We start from the raw sequence: 8,959 nt of genomic DNA on the forward strand, positions 1-8,959 counted from the left end.
AGACATGTGAGAGGGCCAGAAAAGTAAGTCGCTCAAGGGACATGCTGACAGCTTTGGGAAATCGAGTGGTTAATCTCGAGGAATCCGTAGGAAACATGAAAGAGACGCTTGAATTGGTCGAAGGATGCACAGATAGGTTTGACTCAATGGAAGAGAAACTCAGAGATTTTGTGTTGGATTCTCTCGATGCCAATGCGGAAAAGATGAATGAATTAGTCAAGTCCACTACGAAAAAGCTAGCAGAGAGGGATGAGAATCTCGAGGATATAGTGCTAGCCATGAAGAAAGAAGTGGAAGAGCTCAAGGGGGAGCTCACGATTTACAAAGCTGCTTTGAGTAATGGGATGTTGTCTTCAAAGCCGAAGCAACAAGTAATAGATGTTCCCAAACCAGAGAGGTTTAATGGTGCACAATCCGCAAGGGATGTGGACAACTTCTTGTGGGAAATGGAGCAATACTTCCGAGCGATAGGCATCGAGGATGATGCCATTAAGGTAAACACTACTTCAATCTATTTTACCGATGTGGCTCTCTTGTGGTGGTGTCGTAGGTCCACAGATGAGAAACGTGGTGGGAACGCAATTGAGACTTGGGAGGAGTTTCAAAGAGAGGTGAAGAAGCAGTTTTACCTACAGTATACTGAGAAGGAGGCTCGAGCTGAGTTGTATCGTCTCACACAACAAGGCACTGTTCGGGAGTATGTTCGGGCATTTAGCGAGTTGATACTTCAAATTTCTGACTTGAGCGGGAAAGAAGATTTTTATTAGTTCGATGATGGGTTAAAGCCGTGGGCAAAGCATGAGTTGCGTAGGCAAGGAATCACCGTACTGTAGTCATGGCCGAAGTAGAGTCATTTGTTTAGCTTAGTCCAACGAAAGACAAGTTCCAGTCGTCTAAGCCCAATGGAAAGGGCAATGGTGAGAGAAACCATGAAGAAGATGAAGGGGGACATAGTGATGATGGCAATAGTACCGATAGTACAAGTGGCAATGGGAAACCACGAGATACGAAGCGGGGATCCAACAACTTGAGGGATAAGGGAAAAAGAATAAAATGCTTCATTTGTCAAGGACCACACATGGCGCAAATTTTTTGAATAAATTGATGATTTTGGCGATCAAAAAGAAAGATGAGCTGAAGGAAGAGGCAAAGCCTATTGAGGGGAAGACATCGAGGGTCAATTCGATGGTGCTCATTCCTAAGAAGAGGAATGGTGAAAAAGGGTTGATGTTTGTGGACATTAACATTGCAGGTCAGAAGCAGAGTGCTCTTATTGATACGGGAGCATCAGACTTGTTCATATCGAAAAAGGCTGCGAAGAAGCTTGGTCTAGCGATTAGAAAATAGAATAAGAAGGTTAATGTAGCAACTTCTGAAAAAGCCACAACTGTGGGAGTAGTTCGTGATGTGGAGCTACAAATCGGAGAATGGAAGAGCAATGAAGAATTTGAGGTAATCCAATTAGATGATTACATTATGTGCTTGGCTTAAACTTCCTTGATAGGATTCAGGCAACTCTGCAACCATGGGCCGATCAAATCCATATTGTCATTGGTCCGTCAACAAAAATTGTTGTGCTGGTGCATCGGGATATGAAGGTTGGGACCAAGGTGTTATCATCAATCCAACTAGTTGAAGATGTTTCCTATGGGAAAAATATTAACTCGTCAGAACGGAATGCTAAGAAAGCCCATTTGGAAGTGTTAGTGGCGCAAGGGATCGATATGAAGCCTGCAGATTCGACTGTGGAGCCGACACCTTTAGGAAAGGTGGGTTGTGCATTGGGCTTCGAGGGAAAAGGAGCGATGCAAAGACAGTCGAGATGAGTAAATGCTACGAGTAAGGTGCATTGCAAACACTCTGATAGTGTTTTGAATTTTGACTTGTTGGCTTGGCAATATCGTAGGGGCCCTTTCAAAGTTCATAAGCAATGAGGCAAAGGGACTATGGGTTGTAAGAAGCGAATATGTAAAAATCTAGGGGATTCCAGTGAGAACAAGTCAAACTTGGGGCAAGTTAGAGCAGAGATTTCTTGCCAGCAGGATGTACCAACGAGTGCGACGGTTCAAGTTAAGAGACGGCAGAAGCCGAGGCAAAGGTTCTGAAGTAAGGGACAACCCGATCACAAGACAAGTCGGGAAAAAGCCAAGGCAACGGGAAAGTTCCAAGGTGAATCAAGTCAGTGTCATTCAGAAGTCGTAACGAAGGCGTTGCGAGAATAGGTGGGGGAGAATGTCACGGGCAAAAGTGCAAAGCCCGTGACCATGGTACAAGATGCGCCTCATAGAGCTCTATCGATTAGATGGGGAACATTTAGCCCACGAGAACTAGCCCGATTCAAAGAACTGTTGGAGAAGCCTATTAGATTGAAGCCTAGTTGGCCCGATAATGAAGACATGGCAACTTAGGCTAATTTTGGTAACTAATCTTAGAAGATAGATGGAATCATATCTTGTAAAGATTAGATTAGATTTGATATGGCATATCTTGTAAATCTCTAAAATCAAGGGATATGGTTAATTTCGTCCGTCGATGTAAATGTATCTTGACCGTCGGTTTTGGGGAAGCTCAACTATAAATAGAGAGCCTTCCCCTCATTTGTACTCATCCATTATAAGCTGAATTCTTAAGAGTAATCGAATTCTTTGAGAATTTACTCAAACACTTTGTGTGCATTCTTTCTTTGGCTTTCTGTTGTTCACTTGTAGCTTCTTTTGGCACAATCGCTTCCGCTATACAAATTGGTGCCTTGGAGGAATTATAAAAGAATCCTCACTTTTGGGCGTAAAGGCTGACTTAAGCGAGTTTAGAGCAAACGGATCGCCTAAGGTGGCACGGATTGCGAGACGAAAGGTCTAGCCTCGTAACACTAGTGCTTAAATCATAACATAACAAAACCTCTAACCACCTAGGTAGTCATAACAATTTTACTTTAATGCATAAATACAACTCATTGATTACATTCAGGAAAGTTATTTAAATTATTTTTGTAAGCGATTTAAAAATAAATCTCGATCCAATTTAAGAAAATAAACTTTGGCTCCACTTGATCTACTTATATTTGATTTTTTTAGATTAATTTTTATTTAAAATAAATATTTTTAAAAATATAATACATTAAATGCACTAAAAGTATAAAAAATTAAACATTTCTAACACATTAAAACTACATGAAAAAGTATTTATATTAAAAACAATACTATAAATATAATAAATGTTTTATTGTATTAAATATAATTTTAAAATTTTATATTTTGGGTTGGGTTATTTAGTTGAGTAAGTGTGTTTTTTAGGTTTTGAGTAATGAGTTTAATTGTTATTAGGTTAGTGATTTAATATAAATATATAAAAATATATAATTATTATTTAACATATATAATTAATATAATTATTTTTATAACATAATATATTCAAGCCAACAAAAAAATATTGCCCAAAGTCCGATCCATATAAAAAACGGGCCTTAAATTTTACCCAAGCTCATTTTTCGGACCTCGTATTTTTATCTAAACCCTCTTATTTTTCAATCGGGCCACTTGATAGGGTGACCCGGCCCATGAGTAGATCTAAATATAACCCTATGAAAATGCAAGTTTTTCAAATATAAAAGTCTAAAACTTCAAAATTGATGTCCACCTATAATTAACATTATAATCTGTACTATTCATTATTAAAGTTTTTGATTGAATTGGTGTCATAAGTAATGAACCAATTTGATTAGTGAAATTACAAAAATATCTTTTTGTAATTAAAATAAGTTATATCATTTGAGAGTGTTTTAGTCTTTTATTAAAAAATAAAAAACTATATATTATGAGATTGAATACATGAAATTTACATCAATTTTACCATTTACATTTTAATTGTATTATTCATATTTTATCATCTTCATCAATTGTATATATTGATAATATTGTTGATTGAAACAGTGTCACAAATAAACTCGATACTAATTCAAGATTGATGATGTACAACACCAACACTATGATAAACAAATGTAGTGCAAATATTCATAATTTAATTTAAAAGCATCCTTAATATTAAAATAGAAAGAAGAAAGAAAAACTAAACCCAATAAAGAGGACCACTAAAAGCCGGCCTCATATATCGGAATCTTAACATCCTATACCTTCATTATAAGAATTCATGGAATTATCAAAAACCAAATCCGACAAAAAGGAATGGGATGAACATCCCATTTAATGTACAATTTTAATTAGTCAAAGAAAGTAGATAAAAGATAATAAGGTTTCGGTTTAGATACTTACCAATGCAATTTATGTCTTAGTCTTCATTATGTGTCCATTAGTATGATACTCTGCATTTCTTGCAATGAAAGATTCACTTAACAAAGTACCTATTGATGGAATTTGTTTTTGATTTTCAAAGATTTAACTAAAAGCTTACTGTGTGTCAGAATTTATCGTACGACATACAAGGAAGTAAGTTGTCTGCTGTAGACTGTCTCCGAAGTGTGGAGCTAAAAATGGCAGGTTAATGAACATAAGCTGCATAAATTTCAACCAAAAAACTTGTTCGTTTTATGGGTCAAAGCAGAAAAGAGAACCAAAAGGTTTACAATAAACTTCAATGGAAACACCATCGAGGGGAAATATTAGTTGCTCGTCTTTTGCAAACTCAGTTGGAAGAATATGAACAGCTGCACATATTATGCCATTACCATCAATGTCATTTCGGTAGGAATGGGTCAATGGATCGTATCCGAATAGCACAAATATTTGATGAAACTTTACTGCCTTAAGTTTTATAATAAAAATGGGATCTTTTTTATGTTTCGGTATCCTAAAAACAAGGCAATATATTCCAAATAATGCATTTGAAGATCAAACAAGCATTAGAATACCTAAAGAAAGGCGTCTATTGACCTGGTTTGATTAACAAACTCAATTGGGCCCCCTATGTCACATGCTTTCTTATTTAATTCTTGAATCTGCTTGGTACTCAATAATCTAGGAAGTGCTTTTTAAAAACGTTTTTTAAGAATGTTTGTGCTCAACCATGTCGCGACTAGTCACGATACAACTGAAAACTTGAAAGACCCTCTTTTGATGTAACATTCCTCTTTGATGAGAGGAGTATCAAAGGTGGAGAAAGAAATTCAAATATACAAAAAGGAGTGCTTCTCAAATATAAACTGATCTTCCCAAAGAGTTGTGGAAGTTTGCTCGGTTCGATAAAAGCACGAGGAAGAAGCTTAAATATCTGTTGAGCACCAATAGAAACTGTAAAGCAAAAGGGAGAAAGGAGAGAGAAATTTTAATATGCAATGCGAGGAAACTTTTAAAAGAACACTCAAACATTGGTATTAGCAATTTAAACGGATAGATTGAACAAATGACGAAGCAACGTTATACATGTATCTAATAACTTCAAATGAATGCAAAGTCCGAAGCAGCTCAACATATACGTTTGATGGTCGTATTGAAATGTTCTAATGGCTGACAATGAAAATAGTAAGCAGTTCCAACACCGTTTCCAGAATCGATGAATTCGAAGACAACAGGACATATTCTTGAAGGCAGTCCCTGAGAAGCTATCTCTTCACGCATGGTGATCACTGCAGCCAAAGAAGGATACATATATGATGCACCCAAAGAGAGGAAAGGTGTTGAATATCCAAGACTTAGATACCCCGAGTAAAATTACAGTCAACAATTCAACTTTTTCATACAGACAAAGGGATGCCATGTAAGACAACAATGTTTTGGATTCAGCACAAGTAAAAAAAATGATGCAAATGATAAAATCTACAAAATTTTAAAAGGATTAAACGCTCATAGAGCTTACACTGTGCCAATCCAGGTAAGAAATCGATCATTCCTGCTCTGCCAGCATATTGGCCAAATGCAAATAACCTTTTACCATGGTCCGGTCCCCACAATAATCACAGTCATACAATGATACCTTTTTCTCCTGGATCCATATGCATGTCATACAATAAGCTCATAGTCATACAAAGATACAAAAAGTAAACCTACCTTATCCAACAATGGCATGCTGTCCATCTGAGCTTTATGAGTACGTAAGAAGAAGGCTTAAGCGCTCTAGTAGGAAGAACCATGTCTAACTGTGACAAAGCCAACCAGTTATTAAGGAATACCTGGGTAGTCGTGTCAGCTATAAGAGATTGTAAAATTTAAAGTAAAAAATAAGGAACGGTTATGATACCCAAAATAAGACTACATTCTGACAAGTCATCTAATATGTGACAACCAACATCCTCGTAGAGTGAATCGTGATAGATGCGTTTCGTCGATGCTGCACTATTATATGAGTTACACTCGCATTTTCCCTCCAATTGTGTAGAAGACGAGCACACTGTGATGGGGTGAGAGGAACGGTTCTTTCCCATTTATTCTTAGACTCGGAAAGAATCTTAAGAACGCCATTTCCAAGCATCTTGAACCTTCACCGGTAAAAAAAATCAACTATGTTAAGCCAAATATTATTGATCGTAGTAGTCAAGCAAAATAATAGCCTAATACAAAGTCAGTAAAGTTTGATAAATATCATGCCAAGAGATGGCCATAAGTTAGCTTCACAGAATAATAATAGATAATAGGACAACCTTGTTAATGAGCAAAATAACATTTAAGGAATTATGAATAAATATAAAAAAGAATTGCTTAAATCTAATTCAACTTTAATTATAATTTTTAGTTAGGATTCTCTAAACTCCTTAAAAGAATATATATATGTCAAATTTATTGAAGATCCATTCAAATGTATTGAAAGATTAAATATGAAGCTATGATTTTTACCCATATGAATTTATATGATTATGGATTTTGGGTAAGAGAACTCCATGTCTTTGTTTTTAATGACAGTCACTTTATCTAACTTTTATTAGAGCTAGATAATTGTTAGAATCTTGAGTTAGATAATTGTTATATAATAAATTATTAGTGCAGTAATTTCTCATTCTATTTGTAAATTTTAAATTAATTGGATAAATAAAATTTCTCAATTAATTTATTATATATTTATATGGTTATCCTCAATAATTTTTATATGAAAAAATAAATAAATAAATAAATATTAGTTTATTAATTACCTAAGGGTTTAGTCAATGTTAAGTTACATCATATGGTAGATTATGATGTAAAAAGATAGCTTATATTAGTAAGTAATTAAAATTGTCCGTAGCCCATAGAATCAAAATGAGCAATTGAGTTATGAGGACTATTATGTTGTATATTAGTTCAATTGGGGAGATGACTTATCTTAGGTATTAGAGCAATTAACTCCTAAAAAGTAAAAACAAATGTGTGATTGTTTAGATTGACAATTAGACTAGATCCAAGTAGAATTTATCATATATTCGTTTATGAATTTATTCACTTATGACCTATAAGGGGTGACTTACCTCAATCTTGATGAATTGACTAACCATGTGTACCTAACTCATATATTTTGATATGCTAAAAACTTGTATTCCTTTGATTTTGGAGCCGAAGCTAGTATATTGAGTAAATGACTTATGTATAACATGACTTCAATTACTAAAATTCATAGCTTGGTTAAAGTGTAAATAATACCCTCTCACCAACATTACATGAGTTATGAAAAAGAAACGTGGTCGTAAGTCATTGGTTTGGGTGAATTATTATCATTATATTATTTGTTAGAAATGATACTTTTCATTTTATGAAAAACAATGGTGACCATAAGATAAAATATGATCGATTTGGGTGAATGGATTCTAACCCAAAGGGATCAATGATATCTGTAATGCCTAAATTTTGCCCGGCCTTTAATAATAAAGTTCTATATTTTACAAAGTCCAAAATAAAATGAATTGGCCCAAAATACAGGAGCAGAGGCCCAAAGCTCCGTGGCCCAAATCAATTACAGAACCCTAGGGTTTCTGAGGAAACCTTCGTGCCACAACCAAGATCCACACGAGCCGTGTCCCCTATCTTCGCCTGCACATCAAGAAACAGCAAAAAAGGAAAAAAAATCAAAGATTTCAAATCAAAAGCAATTTGTTTCTTTATTTTTTATTTTATTATGGCTATAAAAAGGCCATTAATGTACTGTAATAGGATGGGGATTCGAAATCAATAAGAAAAACACAATTATTTGTGCAGCAAAACACAGTTAGTTCAATATCCGAAAGAGCAAAAATCGTTCCAAGGTTGATAGTTATTTCTTTATCTTTGTTAATCTACAGTTATTTCATTATATGTTGTTATCTATATGCTACGGAAATAAATAGAAAGAAAAGGACAAAATCGACCTGAGTGGTACCCAGAACCACCGTGAACGGTAGGAAACCGAAAGGTTTCTCGGTGATTGGAGCCTCTTACAGCAATGCTTTGTGGGTTTCGGGCCTAGATTTGGGATCAGGGGCTTCGAAAGGTTTGAATAGGAGATTTTCTCCTTTTCCGGCCACCGCAGACGGCGGTGCCGGCACCGAAGATCGGTGGCCGACGTGGTGGCCGGCCGATGAGCAATCGATGGCCGGAGGACAGAGGGGCTGAGATTTTTTTTAAAGGATTTTTGGTTTTTTTTTAAAGGGATGGTTTAAAATGATTTTTTTGGAGGAATGGGGGCTTTTATAGAGTACCAAAACGGTACCGTTTTGGAGAGCCCACAGACGCCCAAAACGACGTCGTTTTGGGGAGGCCGACCCAACCCGTTCTAGGATCCGCGTGTTTTTGAGCGGAGGGGTAAATTGCATTTTTAGCCCCTCTGTCTTTTAATATTTTTGCAATGAAGTTTATTTTTTTTTAAATTCGCTTTTAGTTTATTTTAAAATTCAATTTGATCCCTATCGAACGAAGCCGTTTAGAGGGAAAGAGAAATTTCCTTTCCAGCCCCTCCATGATTATACGCGCGTTCAATACAGTCCTTTTATCTTCAATTATTCGTGAATTTGCCCCAAATGTTTTATTTACAGTTCAAATTATTTTTTTATTTTTATTAATTAATTTTC

General features: G+C 35.6%; 1 pseudogene; it reads right to left on the reverse strand.

Moving 5' to 3' along the window:
* Window positions 1-4,906: 4,906 nt before the first annotated feature.
* LOC121218383 (alpha-aminoadipic semialdehyde synthase-like) lies at window positions 4,907-6,420 on the reverse strand (annotated as a pseudogene).
* Window positions 6,421-8,959: the final 2,539 nt, after the last annotated feature.

The sequence above is a fragment of the Gossypium hirsutum genome, chromosome D06 (genome assembly GCF_007990345.1).
Source record: "Gossypium hirsutum isolate 1008001.06 chromosome D06, Gossypium_hirsutum_v2.1, whole genome shotgun sequence".
In the NCBI taxonomy this organism is placed as follows: Eukaryota; Viridiplantae; Streptophyta; class Magnoliopsida; order Malvales; family Malvaceae; genus Gossypium; species Gossypium hirsutum.